Here is a 17,682-nt window from a genome sequence, read left to right as displayed (position 1 = left end):
ATGTCAATGGGAATCCAACATATGACAGAGGCAAGAATTTTTGTTAAAGTTTGGTGGCCTGGGGTCATTGTTTGTACATAGTGGGAGTAATTTTCTTCATTTCAATAAAGTTGTTCGAGAGAAGTTTTTCTATTTTGGGAATGGTCTATGTCTTCTAGAGATTTAAATCCTTGCCATGCCCACAAGGGACATGCATCCCTAGACAAAGCCACTATTGGGACTCAAAATTGAAGCTCTAATTTTGAGTACCATTAATAATTTTAAGCCCTTAAATATTTTTTGATACCTATGTACCTGATTTTACTTTTGAGCCCCATGAGGAATTTCATGTTTCTAACACCTTGCATTCAATGATTTTATGTGTTTCATCAAGATAAATTGTCATTCCAAGCCATTTTGTGAAGCTCTATTTTCAGCAATTGTCAAATCTGCATTTTCACCAAAGTGTCAAACAATGATAGGAGGTCATGTTTGCAATTGAATATCTCACACCTAGTAAAGTTTCATGACTCACCATTTTTGGAGTGTCTAGGGTTCACATCTGAGACCTTATGTTTCAGATTTTGAGTCATTTTGAATCTGTTTGACTAGGTTATGACTCCCTCAAAGTTAGTCAGTTATTGATGTCATGCTGATGCAATTTGTTCTGAATTCTAGGAAGCCCTATTTGACTTTTTATAACTTTGATCCAGTTCATCGAAATGAGAAAATTCCTTTTGTTTTGCATTTTAGAGGTTAAAGAAATTTTATGTTTTAAGTTTGAAATTATGATGAATCAGTTTGATTAGTTTGCAAATGCAATTTGTGACTTTTTACTAGTGTCAAGAATGCAGATTGGTTAGAACCCCTATTCGTGATGTCATATCTTTAAATTCATGATAGGTGAGATCAAATGGATTGTAACACTATGTTGTACTATAAAAATATTTTAAGTTTTCCAATTTTCAAATCTTGACAAATCTATCTACACACTTTCCCAAGTCAATTCCATTTGAAAAAATCACATTTTTGTTATTGTTTCCAGTCAGCAAATTCCAAGTAATCCACTTTGACTAGTTGCCAATTTCACCCAGTTATTCATCATGAGCCCAAATCAGAGATTTATAGTCTCCCCATGATAGTGAACCAATGCCCTAGTTTTTGTTTCCCCAATTGCTCATTTGCCCAATTTTAAAAGCCAAATTCGAACACAATTTATTATTTTCTGACATGTTTTCTTGTAGGTAGTTCTAAGAGGGAAAATTTGATAGTAAATATCTTTTGACTAAGAATTCTTCATTAGATGAGATTTGACAAGGTGAAAGAATGCAGAACAAAGAATCAGTGTGTCTAATTTCAAAGCCCAATCAATTGTTTGGGTGAATTTCTAAAGCTAGTCAAAGGACCCTTCTAGCACTTAGTTGACAATTTGCAGACTAATGGTAAAATCAGTTTTGGTTGACCATTCAATGGACAAATTTGATGTTAGTCAATTAGTATAATTTGGACTACTAGATTAGTTTGATAGTTCAGGTGTTTGAAAGTGAATTTTTTTTTAGCCAAACCCACTTTGGGGTTGAACTAATTTTATTAGATTGATAGATCTCTCAAGAAGAGAAAATATTTTAAGGAGGGGAATTGCATAACATATGATCATTTCATATAAGAGTTTGATAATATTGATGCTAGAACCCCTTTTTAGGAGTCAAATTTGGTGATGATATTAAAAGCCCTCTTTCAAGCAATGTGATCTATTGATAGGTATCACCACAATATTCTTATTAGTTGCATTCTTGGCATCAGATTTTGATTTATAGTTTGAATGAAGCATGGCATAATAAAGTTGTAATTACCAGGATGGAAGAGTTTTGTGAGAAGTTTGTAGATCAATGAGGAATCACATCTTCTAATGAAAAGCCTACAATGTTTATCTCATGTCAAAGGTTTTAGAGGGTATTTTCAAAGGCACAACCATTTTAGGGATGGATTTTGAGCTTTCATCTAAACAAATTAACCTTGTTTGAAAATAAATGGTGATTATAAGCTATACAAAAAAAACATAATCACAAGCCATTTATCTGAGACATGATTTATTTTTTATACCTCAGTGACTCAAGTAAATATTTGATGCACAATATGACATGGTAATCTCTCCATAGCAATGAGCTCAATCCATTTTTTATTATTATCATAATAATAAAATGTGTCTCAATGCCAACTTGAGCTTTGATGAGTAATTGCACTACCATAGAATTGTAACTTCTGATACATTCTTTCACATCTTCAAGGACATCTGGGGGAACATTTAGCATTAATAGGAGCACGGTTTGATGGGGTAGAGATGGATGCAACTAGTCTTGCAACTCATTATGTTTTGATTAAGAAATTTCCAAAACTTGAGAAGTATCTAATCAGCTTGACTTCTGGAGAACTTGAAGTTGTGAGGGCCAGTATTGAAGAATTTTCTATTCAAGTCATACCTAGGGAGAAGAGCATTTTGAATAATCTTCCATTGATTGATAAGTTCTTTTCCAAGGATACATTAGAGGATATCATAGAATTTTTAGTCACTGAAAGCATTGTAGAAGGAAATGAATGGATCAAAGAAACCATCAAGACTCTGAAAAGATCTTCTCCAACACGATTAAAGATAACTTTGCAATCCATTTGACAAGGTCATAAACAAATGCTATTTGAATTCCTAAAGAAGGAGTTCTAGCTCACAATAAATACTCTAAGGGGACTAATATCCACTAATATTTATGAGGGGATTTGACATATAATGATATAAAAAGATAACTCTCCTAAGTGGAAATCTCTCTCTTAGAAGAAATTTTTTAAAGAAAATCCATGGGAAGAAGGAGAGACATGCTCGAAAATAGATTATTTCCATGCCGAGCAAGGGAGTAGCTATAAAGAAGTTGTGATGAAGCTCCTATCTTGTCTACTCCAAAAAATTTAAGCAAAATGTATCAGACCAAAAAATATACTAAATTTGTCAAAATAAACATGAAACGAGATATGGAGAGAGAGTAAATAGAAAATTGAGTGTGCCTAGTTAGTAAAACCCACCTTGGAAAAGAAAGAGCTAATAGGAAAAATCAAGATTCTAACTCCAACAAAGTTGACATGAGTATTGATCTAGAAATAGAGTTTAAAAATGACAATGGAGAATCAAATTTAATTGTGACTCTTAAAGAGGCTGTGTAGAAGGTCTGACAACAATCTAAATGAATCACATGAAATTGTTGAGGAACAAATGCCAAATAGCCCACATGCATTGAAGGAAGATATAGAGGAAGTTGCAAGGGAGCTAGAAGGAAGAACATGCAAAAAAGGAGCCTTTACATCAAGCAAGTCATATACACTGACTCCTCGCATAAGCTTAGTGCATTGTGAATCTGATATTTGGTAAGAATCAGATAGTTTTGTACCCATAATCTGAATCCCAATCACAAGAAAGGGAAAACTATCCTCCTTGGTCCATAATGGCTATTATAGAGCATCTCATGTAGTATGGCCATAGAATCCATTGGGTTCCCACCTCAATGTTTGCTTGCATTCCCTTCTCTATGAGAAGAAGCAATAGTAGGGAATTTTTCCTTTGTGAAAATCAAGTGAATGAGAAAAATGAGAAGACATAGTCAGAGAGGAGTGGGGAATTTCTTTAGAAAAATTGATCACACATTTATTGGGAGTGAGCTTGTTTAGAGGTTTAAATACTAAAATACTCACTTTGCATAATGTCTTAAAGACATGAGCTTTTGGAAGCCACATACGCATGATGAGGCCTGTGGTCAGCTAGCCAGAGGACCTCAAATTTTGAGCCCTGGAACAAATTTTATATGGAGATGCATGTGGGATTACATTGCATCAAATGATCCAAAGGCTTAAGATGCTAACACATGGCCAAGATCAACAACTGGTGCTTCCCCATTTCGTAGAGATGCACAAAAGTTAAATAATGAAAGGAAGCACCTTGGGCCCCCTTCAAAGGTGGCATGGTATACTTGGGATAGAGAAATGAGGTGGACCCAATAGTGAATCTTGAGATGACACATGGCATCTGGTAGAAGCTCAAACAATGGAGGCATTAGATCATGCCACATGGCGAAATGGATGGTGAGTGCTTCCTTACAATAGGAAGTTGCTTGATAGATAAGCGAAGTGAGGAAGCAGGGAAGCACCACATGGCAACAGGCATAGTCCTTGATGACATGGAAGATGTGACTCCTAGACCATTAAGAGAGTGCCATGTGTTGATGAGGTGGCAAGTGTGCAGAGGTCAACCAATTAGATACTGCCATGTGTCGTAGAGGTCAAAATAGGTTTGACCCAAATTTAAAGTGTAGGGGAAATTTTGAAGGTAATAAAAAATAATTCTTAATTATTTTTTCAAAAGGAGCATATGCATAGTTTTAATGTTCAAAAGACACATTTCTGAAGTTTAAAATTTAGAACTTTTTAAATTTTTGAAAAATTTAAAAGGTTGCAAACCAAATACCTATGGAAGAGGGATAATTTTCAAATAGACTTTCAAGGGGTTTTTGAAATGAAAATATAGTGATATTATATATCCTTGGAATTAGGAGAAGACAAATTTTTTGATTAAGAGGTTAGTTTTTGTGCAAGTTCTCACTGGTTCAAGTTATAGGTAGAAATGTAAAATTTGGGGCCTACTCAGTAGAATTAGTAAAAATTGAAAATCTAGTTAGAGGATTGGTAAAACATGGTAAGAATGCAATTGGGGTCAAATTCGACTACATTCAAAATAGTTAAACCTAAATTCCTTTAGAAATCATGATACTATCAGATATTCTGATTTCATAAAGGTTTTCATCATTTAGTAGGAGATATTTCAAGTCACTTATAGAATAATGATGAAAACCATATTAGATCATATGGGTAGACAGATGAAAGAGGTTTTTTAGTTGCAAGTGATGGAATTTTAAGTGGACACATGTTGTCTTCAGATCATATCTAGGAATTCATCTTCTTCTATATATTTTCTTCTTTTCATCTACTACAGTGGTTGGTTCTAGTTTTTGGAGAAAAAAGACTCATTGTTGTGATACCATCTATGTTCCAATCTAGAGTTTACTCAGATCTATGAAACCAAGGTTCTAGTCTTGATGTGTTCCCATTACTATGACACCACATTCTTTAGTATAATTTTCTTGTATGAATAGTAGTAGGAAAGATACTACAACAAGTTTAGATCTATTAGGTCTTTCTATGTTTTGATTTCATGTATCTGAATGTATAATTTTAAGGAAATCTATACAAAGAGTAGTAGGTGTTGAGTTTCATTTGAAATCTTGTCTCCTTTATCAATAATTTTCAATGTTTTATGATCTTTGAACAAAGAGCCTAGGGCATAGTTGTAGTCCATTAAGGTTGTATGTTGTTTCATTATTCCTTATAATTCAAGGAGTTGTGTAAATGCTTAAGGGAAATCAATAGGGTTGTATGTTCATTGAGGAGGATTTTAGGTAAGAATAAGATTTAGATTGAACACAGATGTTTATTTACAAGGTGAATGGATAGATCAGATATTTGAATATATGAATAGGTATCAGGTATCCATATGTAAAATAGATAAGGCACTGTTTACCTACAGGATAACTTGTTCATGTTGCTGCATATTTGGGGTTTTTTTTAAAAAAATCAATATCATTAATCAAATTTTTTCTCCCTTTCATGTTGAAGAGTTGAAAAGGATGCCCTCACTCAACCTATGAATTTCATTATCTTGCATTTAGCTACCATAGATCTATGTCATTGCATGAGTTAATAGGAGAAATAACGGTTTTATATGCTTATTAGATTTAGGAATATGTTTTTGCACTATAATGCAAGTAAAGGATGAATAACTAGGGCCAAAGGCTCACCCAGCTATCCAAATGACCTTGCAAGAGTCAACAAAATGGAAGAAAACACAATGAATAGCAACTGAAGGTGGAAGAAGAATGAAATACTTTTATCAATTATTCAAATATTCAACATACATGCCTAGTTGTAAGACCTTCTAGGTTATGACCAATTACAAATACATTCACATGCAAAGATACCACTACAAATTCACACTTTCAGTTCTTCTCTCCAATCTACTCTCCAAAAAATTATCTAACTCTATGCCTAAAGACTCTATATATACTTGCCAAAATGGCTTATAGATTATTCTAGAACATTACATAAGAGGAGGGTTGACCCAACAATAGTCTGAGACATCCCTAGAAAAGATTTTAACATAAATGTCATGATCAAAATAAATCTTGACAGTCAACTTGTAGAAATCACATCCAAATATTGACACTCGAAATACAATGGATAACTCAACACATGAAGAGTCACTTGGCATACACTAAATAAATTGGCACATGAAGAGTCACTCGGTATACACTAGATAACTCAGCACATGAAGAGTAACTCAGAATACACTAGGAAACTCAACAAATGAAGGAATTGCTATAGTAACTTAGCACATGAAGGAATTGCTACAGTAACTTGGCACATGAAAGAACTACTAGGCACGTGAAGGAACTGCTAGGCACATGAAGGAATTGAACTACTAGGCACATGAAAGAATTGAACTGCTAGGTACATGAAGGAACTACTAGGCACATGAAGAATTGCTAGGCACATGAAGGAACTACTAGGCACATGAAGGACTACTAGGCACATGAAGGATTTTCTAGGAACCAACTTGCAGAATAAACAAAAACAAGTAGGATAACAAGGCAACCCAAGATGCTCCTGCATCAAACAACCAATGTTTAAAGAAATAATTCTCCTTAATCATTGAGATATCACAACTTGAGCTAAATCCAACTCAAATTGAGAGATCCATGAAGCATCTTCACCAAATATTCATAGTAATCTTTTCCTCTTGTGCTCTTGCCAACTCTCTAATCCAATATCTATTCAACTTCTTCAATTTTCTTCTAATGATAATCATCTGATACAACAACTTCATCCTCTAACTCATGATACTTATACAAATCATCAATATTGGATATAGGAGATATATCCATGTCGTCAGGTAACTCAATTTCATAAGCAATAACACTGTCAAACTTCTTCAAGATCTTACAAGGTCCAAATTTCTTCATCTTTAGCTTACTGTATGTTCCAACTAGGAATCTTCTTTTCTTTAGATGAAACATCAATTCATCACCAACTTGAAAATCCTAGTTTCTTCTAGACTGATCAACATTCTCCTTATACTTCTTATTACTTTGTTCCCACCTCAACTTCATTTCCTTAAGCAAAGACTCCATAAAATCAACAAATTCTTCTCCTACAACGCTTCTCTTTTTTTCACCAAAAACATCTCTCAAGTCCGATATATCTTTAGGATGCATTCTAGTAACAATCTCAAAAGGTTTCTTCCATGTACTCCTATTCACAAAATTATTATATGCAAATTCAACTTGTGGCAATACCATCTCCCGATTACTTATCTTATTCCCAACTAAACATCTTAGACAATTGCCCAAGCTTCTATTCACAACCTCTATTTTCCCATCCATTTGTGGATGGAATGTAGAATTGAACTTCGGCTCAGTACCTATCTTCTTCCAAAAAGTCTTCCAAAAATAACCAACAAACTTACCATCTTTATTTGAAATAATACTTCTTGGTAAACCATGCGATCTCACAATCTCTTTAAAGAAAAGTTTAGCAATATGCTCAACATCTGATGTCTTTTTACATGATATGGAATGAGCCATCTTAGACAAATTTTCAACTACAACAAATATGGAAATATACACTTTTATTGTCTTAGGCAATCCAAGAACAAAATTCATACTAATGTCAGTCCAAGGTTTCTCAGGAATAGAAATAGGTGTATGTAAACTAGTATTTTGACTAACTCCCTTTGCAACTTGACAAACTTCACAACTCTTTACAAATTTTTGAATATCCTTATACATTTGTGGCCAATAATACTTCTCTTTCAGAAAACTCAATGTCTAGCCAATCGACCACTATGCTTTTCATTAATTAGATTCAACCTCATAGAACTTTTAGGAATACACAATTGAATACCTTTGAAAAACATAGCTTCTTGAATGAAATATTCATCATACTTACTTATGTGATCTATCATATTTGGTGCTTTGCACTCTCTCCATGCCTTAAAAAAATCAGGATCAACATCATACACCTCTTTCATTTTATCAAAACCAAGAACTTCAACCTTCATTTTTGTGTCTCCTACTCAATGCATCAGCAAATCTATTAGTAACTCCACGCTTATGCTTGATGAAAAATGTAAAACTCTACAAATACTCAATCCACTTCATATGTCTTTGATTCAATTTATGTCGACTTCCCAAGTATTGTAAAGCTTTATGATTAGTATACAACACAAACTCCTTAGGAATCAAATAATGTCTCCACTTCTTCAATGCTTGAACAATGGCATAAAATTCTTGATCATACAAAGAATACTTCCTTTTAGCATCATTCATATTTTCACTAAAGAAAGCAACATGCCTATCTTCTTGACTTAATACAAGTCCTATTGCATTACCACTTGCATCACATTCAACTTGAAATACTTTATCAAAATTAGGTAAGGCTAATAGAGATAATTTAGAAACCTTTTGTTTCAAAGTCTCAAAACTCTTATCAGCTCCATATCTCCACTTGAATTCCTTTTTATCTCCCCTCATTGTCTCAATCATAGCATTACAAATTGCACTAAAATTCTTTATAAACTTTCTATAAAAACTAGCCAAACCATGAAATAATCTTACCTCACCCACATTCTCAGGTGTAGGCCATTCCAAAATTGCTTTAAAATTCTCAAGATCCATCTTGAATCTATCAGCTAAAATCACAAATCCCAAATACATAATCTCCTCTTGCATAAAAGAACACCTTTTTAGATTAATAAGGTGTTGGCTCTCAAAATTGCCTTCCCGATTTTAAGTACCATTGATGAAGTCAAGCCCTATAAATGATTTTAAGTGCACATGTACCTAGCTATACCTTTGAGCCCAAAGAGGTGTTCAATACTTCTAGCACCTTCCATTTAGTGTGTCCAATTTTGTCATGAAGTTAAATTGAGATTCCAAGCCATTTTGTGAAATCTTGTTTTGAGCTAGTTTCAAATCTGCATTTTACCCTAAGAGTCAAATAGCGTCAAGAAGCCTAGTTTTCCTTTGAATATCTAGTAGCCATAAATTTTTCATGACTCACCAATTTGGGAATGTCTAGTGTCTATACCTAAGAACTTATGTTTTAGATTTCAAGCTGTTTCAAGTCCGTTTGACTAGGTTTTGAATCCCTCAAAGTTGGTTAGATATCAATGTTATGCCGATATGAAATGTTCAAAATTTTGGGAAGCCCTATTTGACATGTTGTAACTTTTGACCAGTTGAACAGAAGGCTAAAATTCCTTTTGTGTTGCATTGTGGATGTTAGAGACTTGTTATGTTTCAAGTTTCATCTTATGATGAATCCATTTGATTAGTTTTTAAATGTGATTCCATTGCAATTTCTATCTTTTCATTGGTGTCAACATTTGTAGATTTGTTAGAATCCCTATTTGTGATGTCCTATCTTGAAATTTGTGATAGGTGAGATTGAATGGATTGTACCACTATGTTGTACTCTAAAAATGCTTTAAGTGTGTCATTTTGCAAGTCATGATGAATCCGTATGCACACTTTTCCAGGTCCATTCCATTTGCAAAAAATACTTTTCTGCCATTGTTTCAATCTACAAAATCCAAGTAACCTACTTTGACTAATCACCAAATGCGTCCTATTATATGTCATGGGCCCAAATCACAAATTTATATTCACCTCATAACAGAGAACCAATGCCCCAATTTTTGTCTTCCCAAGTGTCAGTTTGTCAAGTTTTCAAAGCTAATTCTGAACCCAATTTAGTGTTTTCTGACATGTTTTCTTGTAGGTAGTTCTGAAAGGTCAACTTTGATAGCGAATATCTTTTGACCTTGAATTTTTAATGAGATGAGATTTGACAAGGTAGGAATATGTAGAACAAAAATAATTATGCCAATTTTTAGAGCCCGATTGGGTGTTTTTATCAATTTTTAAGGCCAATCAACAGACCTCCTCGCACAAAAGTGACAGTTAGTAGAAAGTGATAAAATGAGTTTTTAATGATTAGTTCAATGATTGTCACTAATTTTAATCAGTATTAGATGATTAGTAGATCACTTTAAGGTGTTAGTAACCAGAAAATGAAAAAAAAAATTAGCCGAACCCACTTTGGGGTCCGACTGATAGTTAGTAAGCTGATAAGGTATTCGGGATGGTTCAAGTATTAATTCTTAGGGACCTTGGTAGTTGATGAGATATGGAAAGTTTTGGACAATGTCTTCGATTAAATACTGGTGGTTCTATTTATGTATAAGAGAGAATTATCTTGAAACATAGGTGTGGTTAGACCTTCATTACTAAAGTAACTTGCATTTAATAAGGGAGATTTCCACAAGATATTTCCAACCTAAGAGAGAATTTTCTTGAAACATAGGTGTGGTTAGACCTTCATTACTAAAGTAACTTGCATTTAATAAGGGAGATTTCCACAAGATATTTCCAACCAAGTGGTTAAGTGTTGGTTAAATGTTGGTTCTTAGGAGTAATTTATTCTTTTTAAGGGAAATTACTGGTCTTTTATTAAAGTTAGTTCTGGGAGTTCTTGTTGAAGATATCAAGAAGAGAGTAGATTCAAAAATATCGCCAATTTAGTCATGAGAGCCAAAATCAAAGACATTCTAAAGCAGAACAAGGAGAAACTAAGGGTTGGCCCAAGGGTGCCTATGATGGTATAGACATTCTTTTGAGCATTTGTATAGTTGTCTTTGTTACAGAAATTAGTGATTATAGATAATCATTGCAGTTTAGGGACTTAGATATTAAAAAAAAGGGAAAATCTCTGTACAGGTTATAAGGAATGGCTATAGACAAAAGGTCTCTATATATGAGTGATTTAGTGCACTTCTCAATTTGAGATCTAGTTCCAACTGATGGGTTTTTCATTTCAATATATTCTCTATTAATAAATGAATCAAGTTTGATAGGAGAGAGTGAACTAGTAAGTGTGAATAAAGATAGTCCTTTCATTTTGTTAGGAACAAAGGTCCAAGATGGATATGCTAACATTTTAATCACTACAATTGGACATTTATTAAGGATGAGATACTTTGTAATGGTGACAAGATTGAAAATTTGAAGGTGATTGAAGATGATACTATTTGTAATGGTGATTAGTAGTGTTTAATAAGTGAAAAAGGAGGAGAACCTTTGAAGGGAAATGAGAGCATCCCAAAAATTCATCTGAGATCAGTATGTACATCCTGTATGCAATAGTTCCTTGTACAACATCTAATCAACAAATACAAGTGCATACTACTATTCCATAAAAGCGAAAACAGACATAGTTGAATTCCCACAATTAAAACCATAAAGGAAAGTGATTGTAATTTAATGATCTAAAAAAAATTTAGTAGCATTACGACATACAGATTATTACTCTGTAATCATAGAACTAGAAGAATTAGACAGAATAGAGAACACAGATATACGTGGGGAAAACCTTTTCAGGTAAAAAACCCCACCCTTCAAACCATCAAGCTAATGTATTATTCAGTAACAAGTTACAATACATTTTCAGCATTCATATGGAAATTTACATCTTGCTCCATTCTACATAAAATCTGGCACATAACCCTGTGAAAATATCTTCTCATCTCACTCTTTCACTCTATTGCATTACAACATGCAATACCCATTTTATGAACATCTTAAGACCCAACAAAATGCCCACAATGGAGTTGGGCATTTTTCATGGCTCAACCACCAAGAAACATGCACAATGCCACATGTACATCCAATACCAAGAAAAGGGCATCCATCCCTTGAATAGACAATGACAGCTTGTCATAGAATCCGCCAAAAAATAGCGGTCACAAGAGAAGTGTAAGGGAATCCATCATACCAGCCTATTTTTGGCATATTCTCTTACACACACCAACCACTCATTCTTGGGCACCCAAATAGGCCTCATGTCATAATATTCTCTTACACTTTTCATAGCTCATTCCTTAAATAGCTCTTACGTATCATAGGAATCCATCATAACCATTTCAGCCATGATCTCCTTCACACACTTCAAGATGCCGACACATGTAAGTGATCAACATGCCAACTAGACATGTACACTCACATTTACATATTATTTGCAAAAATAAATTTTACAAAAAAAATAATAATAAGAATAGGAATTATACAAGGTTGAGACACCTTGTTCCTAACATTCTCCCACTTGTCAAACACCTTGTAAGAGCAATAGGAATATAATAGGAACTAACCGCTATAGGCCGAAAGGACCATAGACTTTGAACACCATCTGAACTTCATAGTGTGCACTAGTTTTGTTAATGCATTTGTAACATTCTTCATAGTATCTACCTTCTCCAAATTTACCTTTCCATCTTCCACCATATCTCTCACAAAGCGAAACTGCACATCAATGTACTTCGTTCTGGCATGGAAAGTTGGATTCTTCGCAAGGAAAATAACACTCTGACTGTCACACCAAATAGTAATCTATTCTGCATCAACACCAACATTAGAACACAATCTCTTAATCCAAATGGCTTCCTTACAAGCATCAAAATTGATGAAACTATATCATCACAACCATCCATGAAACAACATAATTCATAACATATGCTCTCGTGCTCCAACTAGACACTTGTCCAAATAACACAAGCATAAGATCCATGTGATAACAAAGGCTACACACACTACGACCACTCCACTATGCTCATGAGCTACACAAAAGCATTAGAAATATTAACTTCTTAGCCCAAAAAAACTATGAAGTCATCCTCCAGAAAACAAGATAAAACATCAACCAGAACAACAACCAAACTGATTTGTCCAATCCAACTGATAAACCCACGAGATTGAAAATAGCATCCATAGTAAATGCTAACTCATCCAATCACCCATACCTCAAAGGTATCAAACACCAAAAAACCCATGCGAGCAACATAACAAACCCATAAACTGCAACCTCAAGCTCTATGTGCAAACTAGTCTATGAAGACCAAAAACATACAAGAACTCCCACTACATGGATAATGTTGAATCTAAAAAATCAACAGCATACATAGTCTACTGATAACAACACAAAGAAAATGAAACCATGTAGTACCAAGGACCATCCACAAAGATATGCAAATCCTATAGCAAAAACACTGGAAGAAACATCTCTCTCATCCAATCTCCACAAATCTCCTATGTTCTCCACATCCAACAAAGACAAGAGATAAAGGAACCAACTTGTCATCACCCAAAAACAATGAAGTAAAAGTGATAACAATCGACCACATAGCTCCAAAAAATCTAAAAAAAAATGTTATGTGAACCTAAACATCCAAGAAGATAACCAAAGCCAAAGAGAGAAATTGCAAACCATAAGCATGTAGCATGTCCTTCCATGAACACTTCTAAATGTCAACTATGACATGTATGATCCCCTTCACAACCCCAAGAGAAAAGCCACAACAACATCCAAAACTGTTCAACCTCAATAGATTAGACATAATATGATATCATAAATCTACATGGATGTAAGGTTCACAAAGAAGATCAAATTCATAAACCATTCCTAACCCAAGGAATAACCATTCCTAATCCAAGGAATATGCCCAATATAAAACCATCTCCCAAACTCAACCAACATAACAACATATGCACATGGAGATAACCAATGCTAAACCATCTCTCAAATGAACCCTCTAGAACTAACTCATGTACCATAGCTCAAGATCCATATCCATGAAAGACAAGCATAAATATAATGCAACTGAGAGAAACAATGGGCTATACCTCTCAAGTAGCAAACCGCTGAGTAGACCAAGAGTGGGGAATGAGAATGCTCATCAAGATACCCAAGTCTCTAACCAAGAATCATCTAAGAACAATCTCCTCTCAATCCATATCAGGTGACTACCCCTCGGACTTCCTGCTAAAACCATCAACCATCTCTAATCCAAGAGAAATCAGCATCACCACTATCTCTAAGTATCCATGAGCGCCTGTAACCAATCAATCCATGCCAACTCCAAATGCAACACAAAAATATCATGAAGTATTTAGCTTATGATCAATGTACTCAATACCAAGAAACTAAACCAAGATCAATGTCAAAGTTCCAACCATGGCCTTAGGAACATAAACATGACAACTTGATCCAACCATCTCAACTAAAGAGATAACATGCTCCACATGAACATACTATAACATGTCACAACTCTAAATGCGTATCAAGAGTATACCATGAAATAATAATGAAATCATCCTCATACCAAGGATAACATACCAAATAAAATCATAAACCACACCTTTTCCAAGAACCTTATGAGTCCTCAAGATGCAACCATCTCCACACACCATGAAGAAACCACACACCATGAAGATAACAAGTGCACCATGCAAATGTCAAAGATTCTTTTGCAGCAACAGGATCTAAGGCAAACCTCCAACATCTGCAAACACTCAATAAATAAATGAATGCCAAAAAATGCCCACTCAACCATGGTACCAAGTCACCTATGGCATCATAAAATCCATCTCCTATATGAAGATCCAAACCAAACCAGGAACTAATCCTGCACTGTCACCCCATCACTGTCATAAGCTCCCACTAAACTGTGTATCCAAGCTATCCATGACATAATGATATAGCATCCTCCAAATCTGAAAATCATCTAGGTTCACACATCACATTGGGTGAAACCAAGATCTCCACACTAAGGAAATTCACCATGCTTTAGGACTCCATAACTGACTATCCAAGTACTCAAAAAACATCCATCCTCTCATCTCAAAGCAACCACACAAATGCACAAGTGACCACAAACAAGGTTAGCTAACAAGTCTATACCAAAATTGAATCAAATCTGGTGGATATAGATAGTCCACATCCAGGTTATCCCACTGCAATTAAATGGGCGACCTACCCACCTGACTGCATAACTTGTAGATCCAATCAGTGCAACATGACCAACTCTATTTTCTCTATCTTCACCATCCTTCAAGAAATGTCTATTGTCTCATGAAAGAATAAATCAACTGCAAGACTTCCACTCATCAAAGGATTAATTATTAGTTAATTTCTTCAAAACAAACTTCTTCAAGCTCTGCAAGCTAAGAAATCTTAATAGAAGAAATACCTAGAACCAAAAACTCTATGAATCCTCCCATGCAAACAACATGCAATTCACAAAAATGGGCTCTGATACCAATTGAAGGGAAATGAGAGCATCCTAGAAATTCATCTGAGATCAGTATGCACATCATGTATGCAATAGTTCCTTGTACAGCATCTAATCAGCAAATGCAAGTGCATACTACTATGCCATAAAAGCAAAAATAGACATAGTTGATTTCCCACAATTAAAACCTTAAAGGAAAGTGATTGTAATTTACTGATCTAAACAAAATTCAGCAGCATTACAACATACAGATTATTATTCTACAATCATAGAACTAGAAGAATTAGACAGAATAGAGAACACCGATATACATGGGGAAAACCTTTTTAGGTAAAAAACCCCACCCTCCAAACCATCAAGCTAATGTATTATTTAGTAATAAGTTAAAATACATTTTCAGCATTCACATGGAGATTTACATCTTGCTCCATTTTAGAGAAAATTTGGTAGCATAACCCTGTGAAAATATCTTCTCATCTCACTCTTTCACTCTATTCCATTACAACATGCAATACCCATTTTATGAACATCTTAAGACCCAACAAAATGCCCATAATGGAGTTGGGAATTTTTCATGGCTCAACCATCAAGAAACATGCACAATGCCACATGTACATCCAATACCAAGAAAAGGGTGTCCATCCCTTGAATAGACAATGACAGCTTGTCATAGAATCTGCCAAAAATAGCGGTCACAAGAGAAGTGTAAGGGAATCCATCATACCAACCTATTTTTGGCATATTCTCTTACACACACCAACCACTCATTCTTGGGCACCCAAATAGGCCTCATGTCATAAGATGCTCTTACACCTATCATAGCTCATTCCTTAAATAGCTCTTACGTGTCATAGGAATCTGTCATAACCATTTCAGCCATGATCTCCTTGACACACTTCAAGATGTCGACACATGTAAGTGATCAACATGCCAACTAGACATGTACACTCATATTTACATATTATTTGCAAAAATAAATTTTACAAAACAAATAATAATAAGAATAGGAATTATACAATGTTGAGACACCTTATTCCTAACAACTCGCAACCATCTAAGAAGGAATACAAAAGCATCAAAACAAGAGGAGGATACCCCACATTACAAAGATGCTCACACCAAATAAAAAGGGTTTTCCATGTTTTCTTTAAAATAAAGATCTCCATTCTCATCACACAGAAGCCTCTCTAGGTGAGAGGTATTGGCATGAAATAGTAGTCATCCATGTAATAGAAAAGGAAGCTGGAAAAGCATGAAATGTTGAGCTACAAACAAGATGATTGATGCCAAAGACTTAAAATGTAAAGTTCCTATTCCCATGAATAATCAAGGGGGGGGGATTTGCCATAGATTATTGGCATGAATAATCTATTTTAGGGGTGATCTTGGGAACTGGATATGAATCTACTTGATCTAGATCCACATCTACACTTGCACATGGTGCATGCATGCTGCTCTGTCTCAATCTAGCACTTGATCGATTTATGCTTGAGCTGCCCATAGAATTGATAGGGTCACTGGTGGGTCTTAAGTTTCCACCATAGCCTTTAAGCTTAATAACTCAAGAGGCCTCTGCATCTTAAATGGGTTATTCTTTTACCCTAGCTACTGGTACAATTGGTATGGGGGTTACTAGTGGCTCTCGATTTGGATCCTCAATGGATGCTTCAACAAGCTTTTGGTTCATACTTTTTCAACTGGTTCATAAGAAATTGGCCTCAAATTATATGGCTCCTCAGTCAACTAAATTGATGGGTGAAGCTTCAATGGGTGCTAGCCAAAAAAAGTCTAGTGATGAGAATGCTTTGTTCTAGTGCTCCCTTGGCCCTCGAACTAGGGATGCATCTTCATTTGAAACTTTTCACCTAGTATGCATGCATAGCTATGGCCCCTATGAGCTCTATTTTTTTAGGCACTATATTTGGATCCACCCATAGAATTGTAGGGGGTTCCTAATTGCAGAGTCTCAACAATCTTAATAGACTACATTTGATCTAGTGCCAGGGTGCTGGATCATTTACTGGTTAAAGGTTAACTGCCTTTGTGCTTGTTGCTTCCTCTCCTCTTGTTTGCCATTAAAATTGTGATGCAGGTGGTAGTGACTATTCTTGTTACCCTCAACCCATGAATTAAGGGAGACCACATGGAAGGATGTTCCCAGTGTTGAAAGTTGCAGAGGCATGCAAAAGGTAGCAATAAATATATAAAGGGGCATCCATGTTTTACCATATGAACCCCATGCATAAAAGGAAGATCACAGATTCAAAGAACTTGCATCAAAGAAGCATGCCCAAGAAAGTTGTTCGCATGGCATAAGCATATGAGAGAAGATTCATTTGGAGCATATATCCCACATTGGCGCAATGAAAATATTTTAACTCTTTAAATACAACTATACACTAGTTTATGGTTTCTAATAAAGACAAGCCTTT

At 34.9% G+C, this 17,682-nt stretch overlaps 1 pseudogene; it reads left to right on the top strand.

The window, feature by feature from the left end:
• Positions 1–2,320: 2,320 nt before the first annotated feature.
• On the top strand, positions 2,321–2,650 carry LOC149560031 (3-hydroxyisobutyryl-CoA hydrolase-like protein 5 pseudogene; annotated as a pseudogene).
• The last annotated feature ends 15,032 nt before the right edge of the window (positions 2,651–17,682 follow it).

The sequence above is a fragment of the Cupressus sempervirens genome, chromosome 4, assembly GCF_028749045.1.
Source record: "Cupressus sempervirens isolate cs-2001-9-10 chromosome 4, ASM2874904v1, whole genome shotgun sequence".
NCBI classification, from domain to species: domain Eukaryota; kingdom Viridiplantae; phylum Streptophyta; class Pinopsida; order Cupressales; family Cupressaceae; genus Cupressus; species Cupressus sempervirens.
This window is presented reverse-complemented; position numbering and strand designations above follow the sequence as displayed.